A 22,438-nucleotide genomic window follows, 5' to 3' on the forward strand; every position below is an offset into this window, starting at 1 on the left:
TAAAACTTAAGTTTCTCAGCAAACATTTTCATCTCCTTCTCTGTCAGTTCTGCCTTTGGTCAATTATGATTAAGAAATTTCAATAGCCTTTGCAATTGTCCAGCCATTAAGGCTATGGTTTATATGTGCAAAAATTTTTGCTGAGAAACCAAAGACTTTTACTATCAACTACTAAGCTGTGGAGCAGCACAGTTGGCTTAGTGGTTAGCACGCTGGGGTCCTGGGTTCAAATCCCACAAAGGACAACATCTACAAGGAGTTTGTATGTTCTCCTCGTGCTTGAATGGGTTCCCTCCGTGTTCTCCGGTTTCCTCCCATACTCCCAAAGACATACTGATAGAGAATCTAGATTGTGAGCCCCATTGGGGACTGTTCCAATAATGTCTGTGAAGTGCTGTGGAATTAATGGCGTTATATAAGTGAGTAAAATAAATAAAGTCTAAGTCTAAAGCCGTCCCGATAGGCATTAATGTCGGACGAACGCACTGATATTGATGGGTTAGGCCAACAGTCTAAAGTACATGAAGATAATTATCGGTTTAGTTAAGGATCCAACATGTCTTTCAGATTCCTGATGATCTTAATGTTCCCCTTATGTCTGGCAGCATAGAAGACACAGATGTGCTTGGCTGAGGGAGTATTTCTATGCATGGGTGTGACGGCTGAGTTAGCTGCCAGTCAAACATCTGCTTGAACCTTCATTCAGTTGACAGTCTAAGGTGTAGGGGGGTGGAGGTGGGGGTAGTTGGGGTTGCTTTAGGGGCCCCAATACATAGCACCACAGTTGTCATCTGAATAATGCTTTGGCTAACCGCTCTGTCGGCAGCTTTCTCTTCCTATACGGTAGCGCTCACTCTGACAAAGCGCTCCTGTATTCTCTATGAGAGAGCCGCTGATAAGTCTCCTCTGGCAGCAGTTTACTTTGCCACAAACAAAAGAATCGGCAGTCTATAATCAGACATACCCATTTCTTATGAAGCCCCCCATTCAATTAAAAGTCAGTAGAGCCCAGCAATACTGGCTGGTTTGGTGGACATTAGTCTAATCTGTACAGTCCCCATAACCCACCCGCTCTAGTAGAACTTCGACAGTAGTAGGTTTTTGTGTTTGTAGGAAATTTCTACTTCCAACTTACAAATACATAGTGCTGAAATGACGGCATTACCATTTGTTTTACAATTTATGTATATACGGAAAAAGACAAGACTACTATATAAGAAGTAAATGTGTGGTTCATGTCTGCAGCACTGGTAGGAGGCAGCTATTCTTAGGAATCGGTTTTCATCCCAATTATTCTACTCAGTGACTGCACTGGAACTATCACCTACAGATACTGATCACCGATTCTGGATGGAGGTTACACATCATCCTTGTCATGCCTGGCTCTGGGATTTGATTGTTGGCTCACAAACAGCAATGATACAAGGTTCAGGGAACCATAGTACTTTTGTGGACACTATAGTAAACAGAGTTGGATTTAGGGGTGTATTAAATGAGGCATCACAAAAAAAAAAAAAGAAAAGCTAGCATCAGTGGCTGGTGGCCACCACCAATCTTCATTGTTCAGCAGTTTAATATAATTATTATTGCTCTGTTAATTACTTCTTATGGATGTGTCCTTTGATCACTGTATTTGGTATTTTTTGAGCACTATTGGATGGAATTTACTTAGGCATTGAGAGGCACTGCTACTCACACATTATATAGTATGGTTTGTTTCTAGTATGTTTTTATTCGCATGATTTATGGAAATATATTAGCAGAAATGAACTCAAAAGGGAGTATTTAAGTCTCAAAGAGAGACTGGAAACATTTTTGATTCTACATTGGTGTTCCCCCATATAGTCATGCAATCCCGACACGCGTTTCGCAGTAGCTTTTTCACACGGAATATGACAAAGCTACCGCGAAAAGTGCGTCAGGGTTGCACCGGACCCTGAGGGACCCCAACCATAACATGGGTAAGCACCACTAATTAAATGGTATATTTTCAGCACACATTGTGCACCATACATATGAAAGGTGGATTACATCATATATCCATACTGTCCTTTTGACATGCTGAGGAAAATACTAGTGAGAATCACTTTTTTCTCGTTGTGGTTACTTGATTTGACCCTAAATTCTCTAACCTCACGCACCATTCATTGTGACTTGACAGTGAGCAGGTGTTCACCCAGGTTGCCATGTTTTTCTAGGTTGTTTGTCCTTGTAACTTTTAATCCGTGTTTTACATTGTGCGTGATTTTGCAAATAAACTTTTTGATACATGTTTAATCTATTGTATAGTACACCCTTCTTTTGGAATTTATGGCAACATATTGATGTAGCCATAGCCAACCTGACTGCTGTGCAGCACTATTGTATACCGATGGCAATGGCATAGTGCGCTGCTCATTCAAAGTGAATGAAAACAGCCACACAATGGCGAGCAGAGTGCCGTGACTTGCTGCTATTAGAACGGAGCACTGCAGCAGTCATAATGTCTGCTACAAAACAGTGCCCGACTGATGTAAGCACCGTACTATATGGCACTTGGAAGTACTACGCAGGGCGCCAAGTTCATTACTAATAAAAAATGTGAAGTGTTTATATGGCTAGAAAAAAAAAAAAAGAGTTTGCATGTAAGGATGGTCTATAAATGCATAGCTCATGCTGGATACAAAATACATAACCACAACATTTGGCTTATTAAGTCAGTGTAGTGGATACTTTAGTAAATGTGTATTCCCACTTTGGACATTTATGACAAACTGACAAGAGATACAATAATCTCTACTAATCAGTCTCCTTCTTACTAAGCCCTCCCCTCTCCAAACCATCCTAAATGTATCAGCCAGAATCATATTGCTCTCCAACCGCTACACCGATGCATCTACCCTGTGCCAGTCATTACACCGGTTGCCCATCCGCTACAAAGACCAATATCAACTCTCCACTCTCACCCACAAAACTCTCCACATTTCTGCACCACCCTACATCTCCTCCCTCATCTCTGTCGATCACCTTAGCCCCACACCCTCCATTCCACTAATGACCTAAGACTAACATTCTCAGTGAGAGCTGCTTGTAGGAGTGCTAGAAAGGTAAATCAGAATCCTCGCTTGACTGCAATAGACCTTCAGAAATATTTAGCATAGTCTGTATTTGTGGTACTTTTTTTTTCTTTTTGTAATTTTTAAAATGTAAAAAAAAATGTTGGCCTAAAATACATAGGAAATGTGTCATCTTTAACTTTAGGCCTTTTAGAGATCATTTCATCTTCCAACTTGCTTAACTGTTCACAATAACAGTAATTTTGACCAGGGGTGCCCAAACTTTTACATGCCACTGTAGTACGTAGTTACCGTACATTTTATGGATGAAAAAACAAAAACAAAACAAAGATTCCCCGAAATGCTGAACAACTGTATGTATTCAGCTTCTATTCTGCAGTGTCTCGTGTAGGAAGATGCGTCCGCTTCTGAACTTATATACGACAGGGTCACATGCATCAGAGATCAGGAAGTGGTAAAACTCACTTAAAAGCGAAAATCTTCTCCCACAGCCTTTACATTTCCTGTTTCAAAGTGTTTTGTGCGTTTTTTGTTGAGATCCCAAGGCGAGGAGGAGAGGGAGGGAGGGAACTTAACATAAGGATCTGAAAATAAAACAGTCTGCAGAGGGAAGGGCATCTGTGTCTCTGTGCACCATGTGGAACCACATGACTATCATTTCAAGTCCTTGTTTGTAGTTAACCATTAACAATGTTCAAAGGACTTGTGCAGATAAGCATATAGCACTGCCAAAGATTGTACAGGCCAAGAAAAAAATACAGCAGCCAAACATGTAAGGTACCCTTTTTTATTAACTCATTTGAAACATTTTGTGGAGATCTTGAAAAGGAGATGACCAGTGGATAAGATTTTTAAAGAGGATCGTACTGGTCAAAAATAAATAAATAATGGTGTTTTTACACTTGTCAATGGCAGTCGCTAAATGTCTCCCGATCGGCCAAATAGAAGCCGATTGTAAAAAAGGTAATTTTGCTCCCAGCCAAAGGTTGTCACATGTATATGCACACATAGCAATCAGTTATGTGATTGTTCTGTGCACATGGACAGTCAGGCCATGTGCACACGTTCAGTATTTTTCGCGTTTTTTCGCTATAAAAACGTGATAAAAACGTGAAAAAAACGCTAACATATGCCTCCCATTATTTTCAGTGTATTCCGCATTTTTTGTGCAAATGTAGCCTTTTTTTCCGCGAAAAAAATCGCATCGCGGAAAAAAAAGCAACATGTTAATTAAAATGCGGAATTGCAGGGGATTCCGCACACCTAGGAGTCCATTGATCTGCTTACTTCCTGCACGGGGCTGTGCCCACCATGCGGGAAGTAAGCAGATTATGTGCGGTTGGTACCCAGGGTGGAGGAGAGGAGACTCTCCTCCACGGACTGGGCACCATATAATTGGTCAAAAAAAAAAAGAATTAAAATAAAAAATAGTCCTATACTCACCTTCGATGTCTTCCCGCCTCTCCACTGCACGCTGTCGCTTCGGTTCCTGTAGCTGGTGTGCGGTGAAGGACCTGCCGATGACGTCGCCATCTTGTGATTAGTCGAGACCGGTCATGTGACCGCTCACGTGACCGCGACGTCATGGAAGGTCCTGCGCGCACACACCATCTATACGGAACGGACGCCGGTGAGGAGATCAGCTGTCTGCGGGTGAGTATAAGCATTTTTTTTTTTTTTTAATTATTTTTAAACATTCTATCTTTTACTATAGATGCTGCAAAAGCAGCATCTATAGTAAAAAGTTGGTCACACTTGTCAAACGCTATGTTTGACAAGTGTGACCAACCTGTCAGTTTTCCAAGCGATGCTACAGATCGCTTGGAAAACGTTAGCATTCTGCAAGCTAATTACGCTTGCAGAATGCTAAAAAAAGCGAAAAAAACGGAAAAAAACCGCAAAAAAAAAAAATGCGGATTTCTTGCAGAAAATTTCCGGTTTTCTTCAGGAAATTTCTGCAAGAAATCCGGACGTGTGCACATACCCTCACTGTTCTCGTCAGCACATATCCTGTTTACATAAGAACATGTGCTGCCGAGAACAGATATATAGCCATTAGTGATGAGCAAGCTTGCTCAGATAAGGTGTTACCCTAGCATACTCTTGTGGTAATAGAGTATCTTCACCGTGCTCGAGAACTATGCTTGAGTCACTATGGCTGAATGTCTTGCGGCTGTTCGACAGTCACAACACTGCCACAAGAGGTGGAGAGTTCTCCTTCAATGGAAGTCTTCAAAATAGTGGCTGGAAAGACATCTGGTTTAGTGAATCCTGAATTGAGCAGGGGGTTGGAGACGATGACCCTTGAGGTCCCTTCCAACTAACATTTTATGATTCTATAATTGCCCGTTAGGCTATCCCTTCATGTGTTGCGGTTGTTTAACATCCGCAAGACATGCAGCCATGGCGACTCGAGCATAGTATTTGAGCACGCCAAAGACACTATTAACATACAAACCTGCTCAGATAACACTCTACTCGAGCACTCTCGCTCATCACCAATAGCTATAAATGCATAAGAGGATATATCTGTCCATTTCCAGTGTGTCAAGGCCGGATTAGAGAGCAGAGATTAGCCATTACTGGGTAAGCATTGCAACGGGAGGTGTGATTGGAATCGGTGAGGTTAAGCAATTTATCTTTTATAGCAGAAAGAACCCTTTAAAAAATATTTTTTATCCACTCAAGAATATGCAAAAATCATTGACCGCAAATTAAACTGACACATTCAATGAGTGGCGTTAGTCACAGAACCACAAGTACCCAACATAAACTCCATGTGGCTGTCACTTTGGTATGAATAAGGCCACATTGCTTCCAAGTAGCCGAGCTAATGGCTGAGAAGCTTCTTCAATGAGCAATATCAGCATGCACAATAATCTCATTTAAATGGAGGAAAAGTAATTCTCTTGGGATTTTAGTTTTTTTTTTTCCTTAACAGCACTCAGCTGATAGTTGGGTTATATTTGGTACTGTAAGTATCATCACATTTTTCTGGAAATAACACATACCCTAATTCTACCACATGAAACCCTCTCTCAAAGTTCATTGGGAGATATACTTGCTTTTTCGGAAAGCCTAATGGCATAGCGTGAAGTTGCCAGCACCTAGGAATAGGCAAGTATTCAGCATTTCCTAAGTTGTAGACAGTTCACTCTGTCGGAGTCCTTTCAGCCAGTCCGTCTCTGAACCACTTATCTCCCAATCACATGAAGTACATTTTAAGAAACTAGTGATTTCATTATAATGTGCTGTATTTTCTGCAAAAAATCTTGCATAAAATTTTAAATTAAGAAGTTATACTGTACATATTATTTAACTATTTTATTATTGTAGCCCTAAACCTAACCCTAAATCCCCCAGTACACATTATAAAACTCTCAACTGAATAATCATTTGGCCAACAATGCTTTCTCGAGTCCTTGGTACAAAGGGTCACTCGGGCTCACCCTAGCACTCCTGTGTTTTCTATGAAAGAGCTGCTGCCAATCTACTCTGGCAGCAGCTTATCTTCAGGACATCAAAAGGAATGGCCAGTTGAAATCCAAAATCTATCCCCAACATCATCTATTGGGAGAGAGTTTGGAGGCACCCATACACTTTACATTATTAAGGGATTCAGCCAACTTTAGTCTAATGTGTATGGGGCCTTTATTCCTAATTCTACTGATAGCCTGAACTCTAAAGTAAAAAAAAAAAAAAATATATATATATATATATATATATATATATATATATATATATATATATATATATATATATATATATATATATATATATATATCCTTTTTTAAACTTGTTTTTGGACACCTTTTTTGTCTAGGGCAACTCTTTCAGCAGTTTTCCATCTCTCCCTTCATAAAATTACAAGTGACAAGAGAGGCAGGGTGCTGTATGTGAGCCAGCCGTTGTCATATCAGTGGTTGTCTATGCAGAGCACAGCAGGTAAGAGGATTTCGCCATCAGCTGCTACACTCGGCACAAGTAGAGAGGACGTTGACAAAGCTCACTTCACCATACCTAGAGCTTTGTCATCTCCGTCGCTGGCTATGCAGAGCACAATAACCAATGACAAACTCATCTTGGCTGTTGTGCTGTGTGAAGAAACCAGCGACGTGAGCAGATATACAAAAGCAGCTTTACTAATGTAGATTTCCAGCCACCAGGTTGACAAGCACGACACCATTGTGAAACTTCAAGAAAAGGCAACAGTAGTGCTCGATGTGAAATTTTGAATGTGGCAACAGGCCAATGTCCCTACCCCACGCTACTATTAAAGCTTTAAATTTTGTTAATACATTTTCCGGCATTATAATGGGGCATTGATTTTCTTCTTTTACGACAATCTTTTAAGTTCATAATAAAGACCGATGTCTCAACAGCAGCACAATGGAGGAAAGTGGGGTATCCACAACCACTTATGCGACATATCGTCTCCCTTCCCAGGTGAGAACTGTGTCACATCTCTGCGGATTGTGTAGGAAATATAAAATTACCTGGGGAAACAATTTGCACTGATGAAATGTGGATGATACATGGGGTTATTCTGCTTTTTCACTTAATTCAAGCAGAATGTACAGTTCACTGCAGTAAACCAGTAATAATGGCAATGTCATGTCAGTTCTGGAACCATATTCCAAAATGTCTAATGTCTCATGTTAATAAGATCCTGGTGATTTTCTTCGGCCCCACCCCGGTCTGTGTGACATTCAGACTTGGTGCCTAGTCCCTTATCTACGGTATGTTGCAGCACCTGTACTACACAAGGTCATATTGCCAATCGGTTGGATTCACACAAAGCGTCTTGCAGAATTGTTCATGGCACACTTATTGGTTCATTGGTGTGTGCTCTTAACAATATAGAAAAAAAAATAAATGTGCTCAACTATGCACAAAAACGTGGATGCTGGTGTGCTGACAAATGGCGGCAGGTGCTCAGGACAGAAGAGTCAAAATATTAAATATTTGGCTGTGCAAGGATTGCTGCTGGAGAAATCAGCGCAAAGTGAATTGATTTAATCAAATTCTACTCACCAGATGGAGCTTATGATAAAGCATATAAAGATATCTGCTGCGGCAGATCCACGGGTCAGCAAGTGACCATGTTGTAGATTAATGAAGGGGTTAATGTGGACATGGTCCGCACTGCTGAAAAATCGTATGTCCAAACGTATTTCGCAAAAAGAATGGTGGTTTATTCAACGCGTTTCAAAGTCCAAGTGACTTCAGGAAATACCACACAAATATCACTATTAACCACATTAGCCCCTTCATTTAGCTAAATATTTGGCTGTAACAGAAGCCAGATTGTTCACTGAAGGACTGGATATCAGTACAATAATGGGTGTCTGCAGGCAACAGAGAAGCATGGTGGAGGTGCCTTGCAAGTTGGGGGCAGAATTTCAGCAAATGATTTGGGGATTGGTCAGGATTAATTGTATCCTCAATGCTGAGAAATACAGGCAGATGCTTATTCCTCATATAATACCTACCACCGGGTGCATCCAACTGGCTCCAAATTTGACCAAAAACAGGCAGCCATTGTCATTAAGAACCATCTTAAGCATAAAGACGACGTATGCATCCTGGAAGTGATGTTATGGCCACCACAGCATTATTGAGTCTGGGATTACATGACGAAACAGAAGGATTTACACAAGCCTACATCCTCAGAAGATCGGTGGTTAAAGGGAACTCAGCGCTCTTTGGCCTTTCCCTGCACATGCGCAGAACAGTACTTTGCACTGCCCTCAGCAGGTGAGAGAGAAGAGCGCCTACACAGAAGAACGATGGGGTACACTGTGTGGATGACTTGAGACGTGTCCACATGAAGCAGAGATGGAGAACAGCATCGTAAGAAGAGAGGAGACACCAGACCAAGACCAGCGACGCCTATTGGACCGGACGGCCCCATAGGGGAGTATAATAAAAGGTCTTTCTTGTGCCTTACAGGGTGAATTTGAGTAATTTACACAGCATTCTTACACGGGACTGAAAGGTGGTGGCCATAGGTTATATGGGAAAAAAACCTAGTGACAGATTCCCTTCAATTCTCCCAGGTGTGTGGAACAACCTCTCTGCCGAGTTCCTTCAATACGGTGTGCACCTGTACCTAGAGGAATGGATGCGGTTTTGAAGGTGAAGGGAGGGTTACACCACATATTGATTTGACTTATAGATTCCTCTTTTGTTCATTCAGTTTGCATTCTGTTAATCGATAAAAAAATAAACTATTAACAGACCTACTTTTTTTTTTTTTAAGCATTTTTACTTTTTTTTTTTTAAATTCGTTTATTGATTACAGCATGAACCATACATACATTTGCTTATATTCATTATTATCCATCAGATACATAGAATTACCACACATAGCCATGTCTGGAATATTGTAAAGGTTACAAGCAATGCATGTCAATCATTTGTTTACATCCTATTCAAACTTTAACTACATTAACTTCTAATAAAACCCTCTAAAACTAACATGCTGCCGCTTAAAGGAGAGTTCTAGATAGATTCTACCCTGTGAGTAGACAATGTCCGCAATCTTACACCTTTTCCTTGTATATTTGTTAAGTTATTTAACCTAAACAGTATGACAGGAGGAGTTCCATCTTCCCCATATCTTCTCAAATTTAGCTGGATTACCTCTATTCTGGTACAGTGTCCGCTCATACGGAATAATGGAATTTACCAAGTCCACCCATGCTCTAAGAGTTGGACAAGAACCACCCATCCATCTCAGAGCCAACACCTTTCGTGCCAAGAACAGCGTCTCCCTCAGAAAAATTCCCGTGTGATGATCCCAAGTCTCTGCCTCCCATACTCCAAATAAGCACACCAGGGGTTCAAGTGGGACAGGGATCGACACCAGTGATGCCAATAATGTCGTTACCTCATTCCAATATTGGAAGACAATAGGACATTTCCATATCATGTGGATAAAATCTGCATTGCTAGAATGGCATCTCAAGCAGTCTGATGAGTGTAGACGACCCATTTTAAAAAGACGAATCGGGGTCAAATAGGATTGATATATGATATATAGTTGGGTCATCCTATTATTAACTGATGGGGAGACTTTAGTTGGGGATTCCAAGATTTCATCCCATTCCTCTCCCAGTGTGTCTGGGAGAAGCCGTCCCCACTTCCCCTTAATTGAATCTATGGTAGATCCCTCACCCATGGATAACAGATAGGTATACAAAGAGGAGATAAGTCCCTGGGGACCCTGCGAATTAAGGATACCTATTAACGGTAAATCTGAGATAGCTCGACCCGTACCCACACTCCGCATATGTGACTGGAAGGCTGACCTTAGTTGCAAGTAGCGGAAAAATTGAGATTTTGGTATGTTATAGGTATTTTGTAACTGTTCGAAGGAAACAAAAATCCCCTGATTATGTAGATTTCTTACTGTAAGGACACCATACGATATCCAGAATTCAGTGGACGGATGACCCAGTAATACCGGAAAATAACCATTATTCCACAATGGCATTTCAGCTGCTATATCAGCAAATCCCGTTACCTTTTTAATTTGCCTCCATATTGATCGTGCCAACCGAAGCAAAGGTAGTAAATGAGGAACAGTAGTTCTCTCCATCTCCAAAAATCCCAGTGGACAATCAATTTTGGCTGAGTACAGAATATGGTTTTCAGAGTTAGGAAGAGTTTTCCCGGGCATCCACATATTCAACATTTTAGCCTGACCAGCAAGGTAATATAGGTAAAAGTCTGGCAGGGCCGCCCCACCCCCTTGTTTGGGTCTTTGTAGGGTGGATAATTTAAGTTTAGGCCTAGCCTTTCCCCATATGAAAGATGTAGTAAGGGAATTTAGGGTTGTAAAAAAAAATTTAGGTATTATAACCGCACTGTGTTGAAAACCGTAGCTCAGCTTTGGGAGCAATATCATCTTTATGAGATTAATACGTCCAGCCACAGATAATGGTAGTTTGTCCCAGGTAGCAAATTTGGATTTAACCACATCCAGTAACGGAAATATATTAAGATGCAAGTCTAGGTGACTACTCTGGGACATATGTATTCCTAGATATTTAAACTTGGAGACAATGGGTAGCGGTGAGAGGGTTTCAAGGCAGGACATTGGAGTATGAGAGAGAGGCATCAGGGCAGATTTTTCCCAATTTATATAAAGGCCAGAAAATTTACTGAATCTATCTATTATCGTTATTACTTTCGGTAATGTGTCCTCCGTTTGATCCATAAACACCACCATATCATCAGCATATAGACCGATGACGTCCACCCTATCAGCGATATGTATCCCTTTAATATCTACAGAAGACCTCATTCGTATTGCCAAGGCCTCTATCGCCAAGGCGAATAAAGCTGGGGAGAGAGGGCACCCCTGTCGAGTTCCTCTGTGCAAAGAAAACGGTGCAGACATTGAGCCATTCACCACCATTCGTGCCCTAGGTTTCGCATATAATGTACCTATCCCTCTCAAAAATTTATTCCCAAACCCATATTTCCGTAAACATGCAATCAAGAAGGGCCATTCGAGGGAGTCAAAAGCCTTGGCTGCATCCAGCGAAGCCAATGCCCACTTGTTGTCTGGTTCCAGAGAACTATATTGTATGACCGACTGTACCCGTCTGATGTTGATAGAAGTATTTTTCCCAGGCATAAAACCGGTTTGATCCGGGTGTATGAGATCTAATATGATCTTATTCAATCTAGTGGCTAGGATTTTAGTGAAAATTTTATAATCTACGTTCACCAAAGAGATTGGTCTATATGATCCACAATCCAGAGGATCCTTCCCCTCCTTCCTGAGTACAACAATATTAGCATCATAAAACGTTTCGGGTACAGATTCCCCCTCCCATATTCCCTTGAGTACCTTCAGCAGTATAGGTGCCAGTTTGTCATGGTATTTCCTATAGAACTCAATGGGAAACCCATCAGGTCCCGGGGCCTTTCCAGCTGCCATATCTGTTATAGCGTGTTCTACCTCCTCCAGGGTAAATTCAGCCTCCATAAGGGCTTGCTGGGATGGGCTCAGTGAGGGGAATGTTATATCCGATAAATAATCTAAGCATTCATCAATACCAGAACCACTGCTAGATTTATATAACGAGGTATAAAAGTCATAGAAGCCCTGAAGTATTCCTTCAGTAGAGGATACTAAAGAGCCATCGGACACCCGGATCTGCAATATAGTATTGGAGGTATTGTGTTGGCGTACCAAGAAGGCCAAAAGTGTACTGGCCTGATTTCCCAGTTCAAAATAAGCTTGGCGAGTGAAAAATAATTTGCGCTTTGACTTAACATCTGCATGTTGGGTATATAGTCTCTGGGAAGTAAGCCATTCAATTCTATTACTGCTGGACTGGTTGGCTATGTAAGTGGCCTCTGAGTCTTTTAATCTTTGTTCCATCTCCTCATCCTCTTACGCCGTTACCCTCTTAATATAGGAGATAGTAGAGGACAGACATCCCCTCAAATATGCCTTCAGGGTGTCCCAAAATAAACCGAGGTTTTGGAGTTCCGAGTGTGTTAGAATGAAACTATTCAGCTGATCAATCGTCCTATCGCTAGCGTCTATTAATTTTAACCAGAAGGGGTTCAATTTCCAGGACTTACTATTATTATTGGATTGTCCATATTTGAGTTTAAGAATAATTGGGCTGTGATCTGAGATCCCCCGACTACCATGTTCAATACTATCCATCCATAATGCCAATCCACTCGACCCAAATATATAGTCTATTCGAGATAGTGACTGTCTAGTAGATGAGTGACAAGTGTACCCCTTGACCCCCGGGTGACCCATTCTCCACAAATCCAGCCAACCACTACCATCCATAAACAGTGCCAATTGAGAGGGGGGTTGAGGTAAAGTGTCTCCTGATGCTACGTCATCTAGTCTCAATCTGTCCATAGACTGATCCATAACTAAATTAAAGTCTCCCATGCAGATAACATTTGCTTCCGGATATTTTAAGGAGAAGCCTAGAGCCATACGAAGAATTGACATGTTGGCAGGGGGGGGGGATTATAGATACATAACAACACATACTCTCGTGAGTTGATGAATGCATGCACAAAGACAAAGCGACCCTCGGGATCACGTCTCGCCTCCTTGGCCTCCCATCTGACCTCCCTGTGTATCAGTAAAGAGACCCCTCTGGAATAACTGGTGTGGAAGGCATGCAAGGCCCATTGTACCCATGGTTTTTGCACACATCTAGCCGCATCTCTTGTTAAATGTGTTTCTATTAGTGCTACAATGTGGGGATGGCACCTTTTTATCTGAGAAAATACCTTAATTTTCTTTCTAGGGGTTTTGATACCTCGTATATTCCATGTCATACATATAATTTCAGCCCCCATGTTTACTTTTAAAGAAAAAGTTAATGCATAACATTATTCGGGTACATTCCAGCAGTATCATACAGGGCAAAGAGTTAGTATCAGCGGCAGTCTTACTTAATAAACAATCAAAACTGGTACATAAAACCAAAAGAAACGAAAAAACTTGAACAGTAGGGGAGAGTATTTCCATTCTCCCACAGTCAGATTGAAAAGGGGATACCCTCACTGGATACAGTGTCCGGTATTGTTGACTTTTTTCCCGCACCCCTACGGAAAGCTCTAGGTGTGTTGCCTTTGATCAAGGAGTCCAGGTTAGGGATCTTCCACATTCGGACCCCCGTGAGACCGCATCCATTCAATTGCCTCCGCTGGGTCCGTGAAGAATAAGGAAGAGCCATTGTGGACGACACGGAGCCGGGCTGGATAGAGCATAGAGTAGACGATGTTCTTATCCCTGAGTTGTTTCTTAACATCCATAAATCGTGCCCGCTGCTTTTGAAGTTCCATAGAAAAATCTGGAAAGATTGATATGGTGGCATTATCGAATTTGATAAGGCCCTTCTGCCGCGCCAAGCGGAGGATGGCATCCCTGTCTCTGCAATTAAGGAGGCGTGCCAGAAGAGGTCGTGGCGGGGCCCCGGGAGGCAAAGACCTCGTTGGTACCCTATGGGCCCTCTCTACCGAAAATGTTGAGGAGAATTCATCCCCCAATGAAGATTTAAGCCATTCCTCTAAGAACTGTTCAGGTCGCTGACCCTCCGACCGCTCCGGAAGACCTATAATTCGGATATTGTTGCGGCGTAGCCTATTTTCCAAAACATCTGCCTTTTGCTTCCATGCATTTACGGATCCAGTAGCTTTAGCCAGTTTAGCCTCCATAGGAGTGATAGTGTCTTCTATGTGGGATACCCTTGTTTCAACCTCAGAAATACGTCCCCCCATGGTTTGCATGTCATGCCGCAGGCGGCCCACCTCCGTATGTACATCCTCTATTTTCTCAGTAAGAGATGATCTAGTGAGGGAGATGGCCTGCATCAATTGCTCCGATGCCTGTTTAAGAGTCAGTTCTTCCTCCTCCCCCTCCCCAGTACCATCAGAGGGGCGACCCCTGCGTTGAGATGATGTAGGGTTGTTTCTAAGGTTGCGTACATTATCATGGGAGTCATCTTTGGCATATTTTTTAAGCTTTTCAGCCGCTGTCGCTCCTCTAGGATGCTGCATGGCGGGTATACGCAAGGGGGGATCCCACAAAACAACCTCAAAAGTAATTGTAGATAAGCTGTGCTCTGATGTTATGGTGTTAAATGGATCGAACTCCGACCCCAGGTCCTATATATATAGTGCTGGACTGCGCTCCAAGTCTCCGTAAACTCGACAAATAATGAGAATCACAGGGTAGTTGTCTGGGTGATTACTTAGGTCCAATATGGCTGGGCAGGCACTCAGTTTATGGATAGAGGGGGAACAGCGGTGAAGGGGTCAATTCCCAATGTTATGGTGCTGTCAATGAGGCGGCTGTATGACAGGGGGGGCACAGGGCCCAATATTTCAGGGCGCACACCGCACCACCCCTCTAATTTTGAAAGTTTAATTATCCCCTAGACAGTACCGCAGGTTTGAAAGGCACCGCTCCCTTTGCTGTTAGGGAGCGCGCTATATTGATGGCCACTTCTCCCCGTGTGCACCGCTATCTCCCTCAGGTCTCCCAGTCTCTGCATACCAGTCCACGTTCTCACCACTGCGGTCCTGTCTCCGTCGGCTTCAGCGAGAGGAAAGTCTGGTCTCAGCAGAAAATGATGGCGCCGCGTCCTGTATTCCGGAGCGCGCGCGCCGAAGATGGCCGCCGCTGCACGTGGGACCTCCTGGTGTCTCTGTCTCCGCAGCTCCCGCCGCTTCAGATTATCGCTGCAGCCATCCGGAGCGCCAGCCCCCACAGCTCCTGTATGTAGGCACCTCACCGTATCTACCGGTACCGTCCACCGCCGCCTCCTCCGGGATGAGAGAGGGACCCAGCTCCGGCAAGGAGCAGCGCCGCGCTCCGTATACCCTCCTCGCTCCCGCGCGCAGGTATCTCGCTGCTCTCACCAGTGAGGTCGGTCACCGCCGCTTCTAAGGTGACAGAGGGTCCGGGGCTCTAGCTGGAAGCAGCGCCGCGCTCTGTGTCTCCCGGCATGCGCTCCAGAAATGGCCGCCGTTACACGCGGGGGGCCTCCTGCCCGCTTCAGCTCCCGCTGTTCCCGGCTCCACGAATCTCCGCAGCGGTCTCCCGGGAGGTCCACAGGGCTCTCTAGTGTATGGGGCTCAGGCTTGGCTTATTTTCGCTCAGCTATATTCACTATATTATGGCAAAATCAGTTCAGGATACTTGGAGCTCTCCTTAGGTGCTTCCTGCTTCTTCAGCTACATAGCCACGCCCCCAGCATTTTTACTTTGAAACATTTTTTCCCATACTTGCCTAAAACTTTTGCACAGTACAACTACAGTATTTTTGTATTGTAATCCAATATATATATATATATTTTATGTACAAAACAAGAGGTTTCAGCCTAATATTAGAATTATTCAAAAGAAGATTGGAAGATATCAGAATTTGTTTTATTTAGATTGTCATATAGAGAAAAAAAATAACACAATCTTGATGTAAATCAGGCAATTTTCTGATGACATGATCCATTTAAAAAAATTATCAAAAAAATGAAGCAGCACTAAAGCTTCAGGTAGCATCATTAATAATAGATATTCGCAATATTTGTGAGTTTTCAGGTGTTCATGCATAGAAGATTAATGCTGGCTGGACCCTTCCCCATCAGGAAGACCCCTGACCCTCCTGACCGCAGATACTGGAGGAAAGAAGGATTGCCAATTTTGGTGTTCAACATGCCTGATCTTTGGATCTAAGAAAAGACAAGCCATCAGCAGAGATGTTCAGCAGAAACTGACTACCCTCTCCCTAGCGAGAACACACACACACACACACACACACACACACTCAGCCTAGCACGCCTAGGCAATAAAAGTCCAGCGGACAGTGGTGTTTGGTTCATGGCCACTTTGCTTCTGAGAAGAATGAAAATAAAATAGTTTACACCATGCACATTCTGCAGAAAACGATGTCCAGTTTGTCTGTGAACAATGGCCCTCAATAACCCTTGCCTTATAGCCCACTCCAATAAATGGAATTGAATTTGCAGTCAGTTTATCACAGTCACACCCAACTACACTTGGAAAAAGCCACAGCGTGTGCAGAAGCTAGGAGGTCATAGGTCTTGTGCACATTACACATTTATTAGTCGGGCTTACTGGATGACATTTCCTAATGTATTAGGTTATTCTACAGCTAGAACAAGGAGCTCCTCTGTTGTGTACTGCATAAACAACACGCCATGCAAGAATCAACAACTTTTATTTTACAAATAGACATTTCACTTTGAAAAATACAATACTTTCTTAGATATGTACTGTATATATATTTTTGCTATATTGATTGATCACCTCATGAATCTGATGGGTCCAATATGTGACCATTCAACCATAGTCGTTAGTACTATGTGAAAGGGCACTTTCAGATACACAGTCATGACCAAAAGTGTTGGTACCTGTGAAACTGTTCCAAAAAATGAAATATTGCAATTACACATTTTTGTTATACACGTGTTTATTTGCTTTGTGTATTGGAACGACACAAAAAAAACATAGAAATAAGGCAAATTGAACATCAAAACCCTAAAAATGAGCAGGACAAAATTGTTGGCTCCAAAATTGTGTGTAAACAACCTTGCTTCAAGCATATCATGTTATGCTCATTCAAATTCACCTGTGGCAAGTAACAGGTGTGGGCAATATGAAAATCACACCTAAAAAGGGGAGAAGATGACTCAGTCTTTACATTGTGTGTCTGTGTGCGCCACACTAAGCATGGATAACAAAATGAGAAGAGAAATATCTGAGGAATCGTGAACCAAAATTTTTGAAAAATATCAACAATCTCTAGGTTACAAGTCCATCTCCAGAAATCATCATGTCCCTTTGTCCACAACATAATCAAATGCCTGTCCTTTGTGCAGTACCTTTTCATTCACCTGCGCAATCAGTGTTACTGAAGAAGGTCCATGCTTGTTTTGGATTGCCTGAACAAATAAAAATCTACTGTTCTCACATCCAGTGCCAAGTTTACTTGTGCACCGAATACGAGAGTGCCATGCTTTATTCTGCTCAGGTATATCTGTTAGGGTGGGCCAGGGCGGTAGTCATGGCTGAGAGCAAACCCTGTATCACACCCTGGCCTCCTCTCACAATACTGTAATGTCTTTCCTTCTGCATACCTGTGTTCTGGGTCTCCGCACCATCAGGCTCCACCCTGGGCCGCTGGAGGTTCTTTGTAGACAGTGCTGCACAAAGGGAGACAGTTCAGCTCAACTTTAACAACAATAGCTTTACTTGGTTCTGTACGCAGCATATCCACATCCTTTCCAGCATCAACATCAGGCTTCACAAATTGCAATTCCTCTTCTGTCCCTGTCCTTCTTTCTCTCTGTCACTAAGCTCGCATCTGGGACGGACCGTACCTTTCAAACCCTCAGCATCCTCTCTGCTCAGCCTTACTCTGTTTGGGTACTCCCTCAGCCGTTCCACCCCGGTTCTGAGGGCGTTAGCCCATGCAATAAGCTGCCACATGATGAGCAATCTGCCCCTACTGCTTAGCCTTTTCTAGCAACTGCAGTCCCACTAATACCGCACCGTTAGCACTGTTGCTCCTTCTGATGAGGTCCTGGCCAGGGATGCTATATGGCTAGGCCTTATACTTCTCCAACGTTGCATGGCACGGTGTTGCCCGGGGCTAGTTAGCCCAAGTGAGCTGCATGGGTGCCCTGGCACCAACTGAGAATTATAAGGAAGTCCTCCCTGCCTTATCCACCATGCCCCTCCTATTTAACTATTTACAACGCTATTTACTATACCTATAATATACCCCATCTTGCAGCTAACTTTAGGTACTACACTCAGCCAACCAGTAGAATGACATTACACAAATATATTACATGGATATACAATGTATATATAAACAGCAGCAATAAATACAACCGGGACGTCACTTAAGGGGTTAGCGAGAGATGATGGAGTTTACAACCCCTTAAATACCCTCATCATACTTAACCCAATCAATATATCGTAGGTATACAAAAAGACAGACTAATTGCTTGCAGTGAAAATTAACCTTGGTGTTGATACAGAATTGTAGACTACCTAGATAAATGGCCTATTTAACCAACCAAATCAGTTTTGGCAATTGTTTAATGACCGTTTTAGACCAGCCGATAAGAATTCTACATGCACAGAATTATCATGAATACGATAGTACGATGCTCATAGAATATCATCATTATTGGCTGCAAATTACCAGCTAACAAAGGGTGATGTGCTGCTGAGAAACATGATTTTAATGCCACCAGTCACCCGTTGAGCAAGTGTTTTGCTCATTGTTTGTTGGTTACGGTCATAATTATACAAGACAATAAATGGCAAATGAGCATTCTAACGAACGATTATTCATGATTATCGGCTAGTCTGAATGAGCCTTAAAAGGCGAGCCGCATATGTATCGTATTGTCTGGCTGCTACGGATAATGGAGGCCCAGCTCTTGTCGTTTTATCCCACTCGCTCTTGGGTGCCATAAACCTGTGTACCTTTAGAGATGAGCTACACTGTTAGGTTAACTTCACATGTCCAGTAGTCATCCACGTAAAATGGATAGAGCAACAATCATTTCTCTCTGCAGGACAAAAACAAGTTGTACAAAAAACTGTCTACTTCACAAAGAAAATAAATATGGATTGCAACTGGATCTGTTTTTATTTTTGTAACATTTAAGAGTATGAAAAATGGATCCATTAAATAGTCATCCCTTCAGTCTTTATTTGAAACTAATCCACCTTTTCCTTACTGGATTCGCTCCATATGGATGATTTATGGACACATGGACTTCACAATAGCAAACCAGATGGTTGGGACTTGAACAAATGGTAGCAGACAAGGAAGATAGGAGGAAGGAGGCCCATGGATGTCAAAGCCAGACACCATAATGGAGGGGAGGAGTGGAGTGGGGGCAGAAATGAGGTAAATATTAATCTATATCATGATATTTATCAACTTTTAATTGTGTAATTCAACATCCTCGTTCTCTTTGTATGGGAGACTTTGAGTTGCACGTCAGTCTACCATACACATTGAATGAACATGGATATCGGTGGGCTTGGTCGACAGTCTATGTGTATGGGCCGCCCCCCACACTCCTCTTACAGATGATGTCAGATGAAATAAGGGTCCGGCATGGCCTACTCTGGACTGCTGATCTTTTTTTCTCAAGGAGAGAAACCTCGAGGAGAGAAGCCTCCAGGAGAGATGTCCGACAGCAGTATTCTCGTAGAGACTACAGTAGCACTTGGCAGAACGAACACTTCTTTCCTGGAAGAGAGATGCCAGATGAAGGATCGTCGAACTAATGTTCGGTTGATAGCCATCTACAGTGTGTGGCAGACTTTAGTCCCACTATATGCAGGCCCTTCAGTTTAATACATAATCCATTTGTAATAAAACACTTTCTTCCAACTAGAAAGGTTTAGTATTACAGAAACTGCAAAGGGGCGGATGAAGAAAAAGTGAAAGGTCAGACTTGAGAAGGGAAACAGAGTCAGATTATCATGCCGCCCATATAACACCGGATGCTCATGGATGTGTCTGATGCATTAACGCAAATCATAAGAGTCTCCAAACACTAAAGGGATCCACAAATTCACCATAAAACCCTGCCCATAAAAGAGAAATGTTGCTTTAATGCAGCCATTGGCATCTGCTGTTTATATACTCCACACAGTTAAATTTTTCTGTTTTTCATAAGTCCCAACAGATTATGGAAAATACGGGTGTAAATATACTTCAGGCATATTTACTTCATTAACCATCGTGGAAGATCAAGTGCTTCACGCATAATGATGAGAGGAGACGTGAACACAAACCAGACACAGCTTCTCGGCCTCAGACAGGGGGTACAACTCCATTGCCCATTCACAGGAGGCAATAGCAACACGTGAAAAAGGAAGAAATCGCAAATTAGAATTACATTCTTCACTAAAAATGTATTATGTAAGGCCAGGATTTAACCAATTATTTGTATGGCCATTTACACAAATCCTGATATTTTTTAGAAGTTTTTTGAACATTATATTAAGAAGATGATACTCAATCATTGCATATGACTGACGGCTGGTGATCAGATCCTTATAGATGTTATCCGGGACTTTGATATTTGGGGAGCATATACTGAAGGCTGATTACAATGGGAATGGCCAACCATGTAAGTCCAGGGGGCCTCTCGAATGACAGATGAATCTCTCCTCCTATACCAGTTATGACTTGTATTGTTTAAGAATATTGTAATTGTTTTTATTATGCATACCCCTCCTCACATGTAAAGCGCCATGGAATAAATGGCGCTATAACAATAAATAATAATAATAATAAGGCAAAGAACAATGGGTCATTTTGAATTTCAATGGCCATTTATTCTCTCTTCCTGTAGAAAAAACATGAAGGCTCAGCAAAGCCAAGTCCTTATGTGTATTTTGGGGGGGGGGAGTCAGGAACAGAAAGAATGTTCAGCCGACAAGTTAGTTCATCAATATGGGTAGCTTCAGTGCAGGACTTAAATAGGAGATCGTGGGGGTCAAACACCAGGCACCCCCACTCATCAGCTGTAAGTCCCACAATGACCAGATATATTCAGCACCAGCGCTGGAACAGCACAGCTCTGTACCCCGTGAATTGGTCATTCTTGTGTACAGCTCCCATTGAAGTGAATCTGATCACATCACAGTAGGTAAACCTAGGATATATTACTACTTTTGTCAAATTTTGATGGAAGTAGTGTTTTGGGCTCATTGAAAAAAAAAAAAAAAAAATCACACATGGAATGAAGTAAAACAAAAATATGTATTACCAATATGTATTTTCCAAATATCTCCTTTGCCTCATTTCTTAAAGCACCACGCTTGCCTTTTTTTATTTTCCTTATTGCAGTGTTGTAGTGGTGCTACTAATGCAAGATCCTTTCACTTAGTCTTATACTTACCATCCGCCGTCTTCATCTGTTGCTTGCGCCGCTTTGATTGTATTCCAGCAGAATTGGAGCGCGGGGTCAGGAAAGAGCTAAAAGATGATGGGTGGCGAGTATACTATTAGGTGCAGGGATCTTACATTAGTAGCATCACTCCAGCTCTACCATAAAGAAAAAAAAAAAAAATGCTGGTACGTTAAAGAAACACCTGTCCATACATCAAAATTTGTATCATCTTAATATAGTGCAGTCATCATATTCTATAGCACGGTGTACTTACAATTGTTCATTTTCACTTTCTACACAGCTAATTCTTCTCTTTCCTCTGTTCTATGTAGAAACAGGAAGTCTCTTTTCCTTGCATGACTCATTCCCCACTTCAGCGCCTCCCCCTGCCAGGGACATCTGCACTACTCCTAACTTATACAGGGAAAATAGACCTCCTGTTTTTACCTAGAGCTTAGAAGGATTCAGCTAGTCACTTTTTATTCATGTGATGTCATAGAGCTAATAGAAAACATAAGAACTGGGCAGAAAATCAAAATGAGCAATTGTAAGCACACAGTGCTATATAACATGATGACTGCACTATGTCAAGAAGATAAAAATTTTGATGGGAGGAGAAAGAGGGCTTCTCTTAAGAGCACAGGTGCAAACTAAGAGTAGCCATCTCCATATATAACCTGAAAATAAAGTTCCACTTTGTAGCGCTATACTGTACATTGAAAACATGAAATGCATAAAACATGAATTGCACCACTGCTCCATAAAATAGGAAAAATTGAGAATACTTAGCGCAGTTCATGTATACCCATCATCCGCAATAATTGTCAATTTATGGGCTAAGGATTCTCAATTTGTCCTATTTTCTAGAGAAGTATTGTAATTCACATTTCATGTTTTCATGCTACAGCACTACAGAGTGCAACTTTA

The 22,438-nt window shown here is 42.2% G+C and overlaps 1 protein-coding gene and 1 long non-coding RNA gene across 5 annotated transcripts in view; both read right to left on the reverse strand.

Moving 5' to 3' along the window:
- Window positions 1–22,438, reverse strand: part of IQGAP2 (IQ motif containing GTPase activating protein 2) — a 398,264-nt gene that overhangs the window by 364,083 nt on the left and 11,743 nt on the right. The gene's annotated exons all lie outside the window — the stretch shown is intronic.
- LOC143793755 (uncharacterized) lies at window positions 16,751–22,221 on the reverse strand. 3 transcript variants are annotated; one of them, XR_013220242.1, is made up of 4 exons: window positions 21,786–22,221; window positions 21,521–21,666; window positions 19,080–19,165; window positions 16,751–17,782 (listed from the first exon to the last, which is right to left on the reverse strand). It is a non-coding gene; the product is annotated as an uncharacterized LOC143793755 (long non-coding RNA). The 3 variants fall into 3 exon arrangements; XR_013220240.1 differs by having other exon boundaries at window positions 19,080–19,857; XR_013220241.1 differs by lacking the exon at window positions 16,751–17,782 and having other exon boundaries at window positions 17,791–19,165.

Source organism: Ranitomeya variabilis, chromosome 1 (genome assembly GCF_051348905.1).
Source record: "Ranitomeya variabilis isolate aRanVar5 chromosome 1, aRanVar5.hap1, whole genome shotgun sequence".
NCBI classification, from domain to species: Eukaryota; Metazoa; Chordata; class Amphibia; order Anura; family Dendrobatidae; genus Ranitomeya; species Ranitomeya variabilis.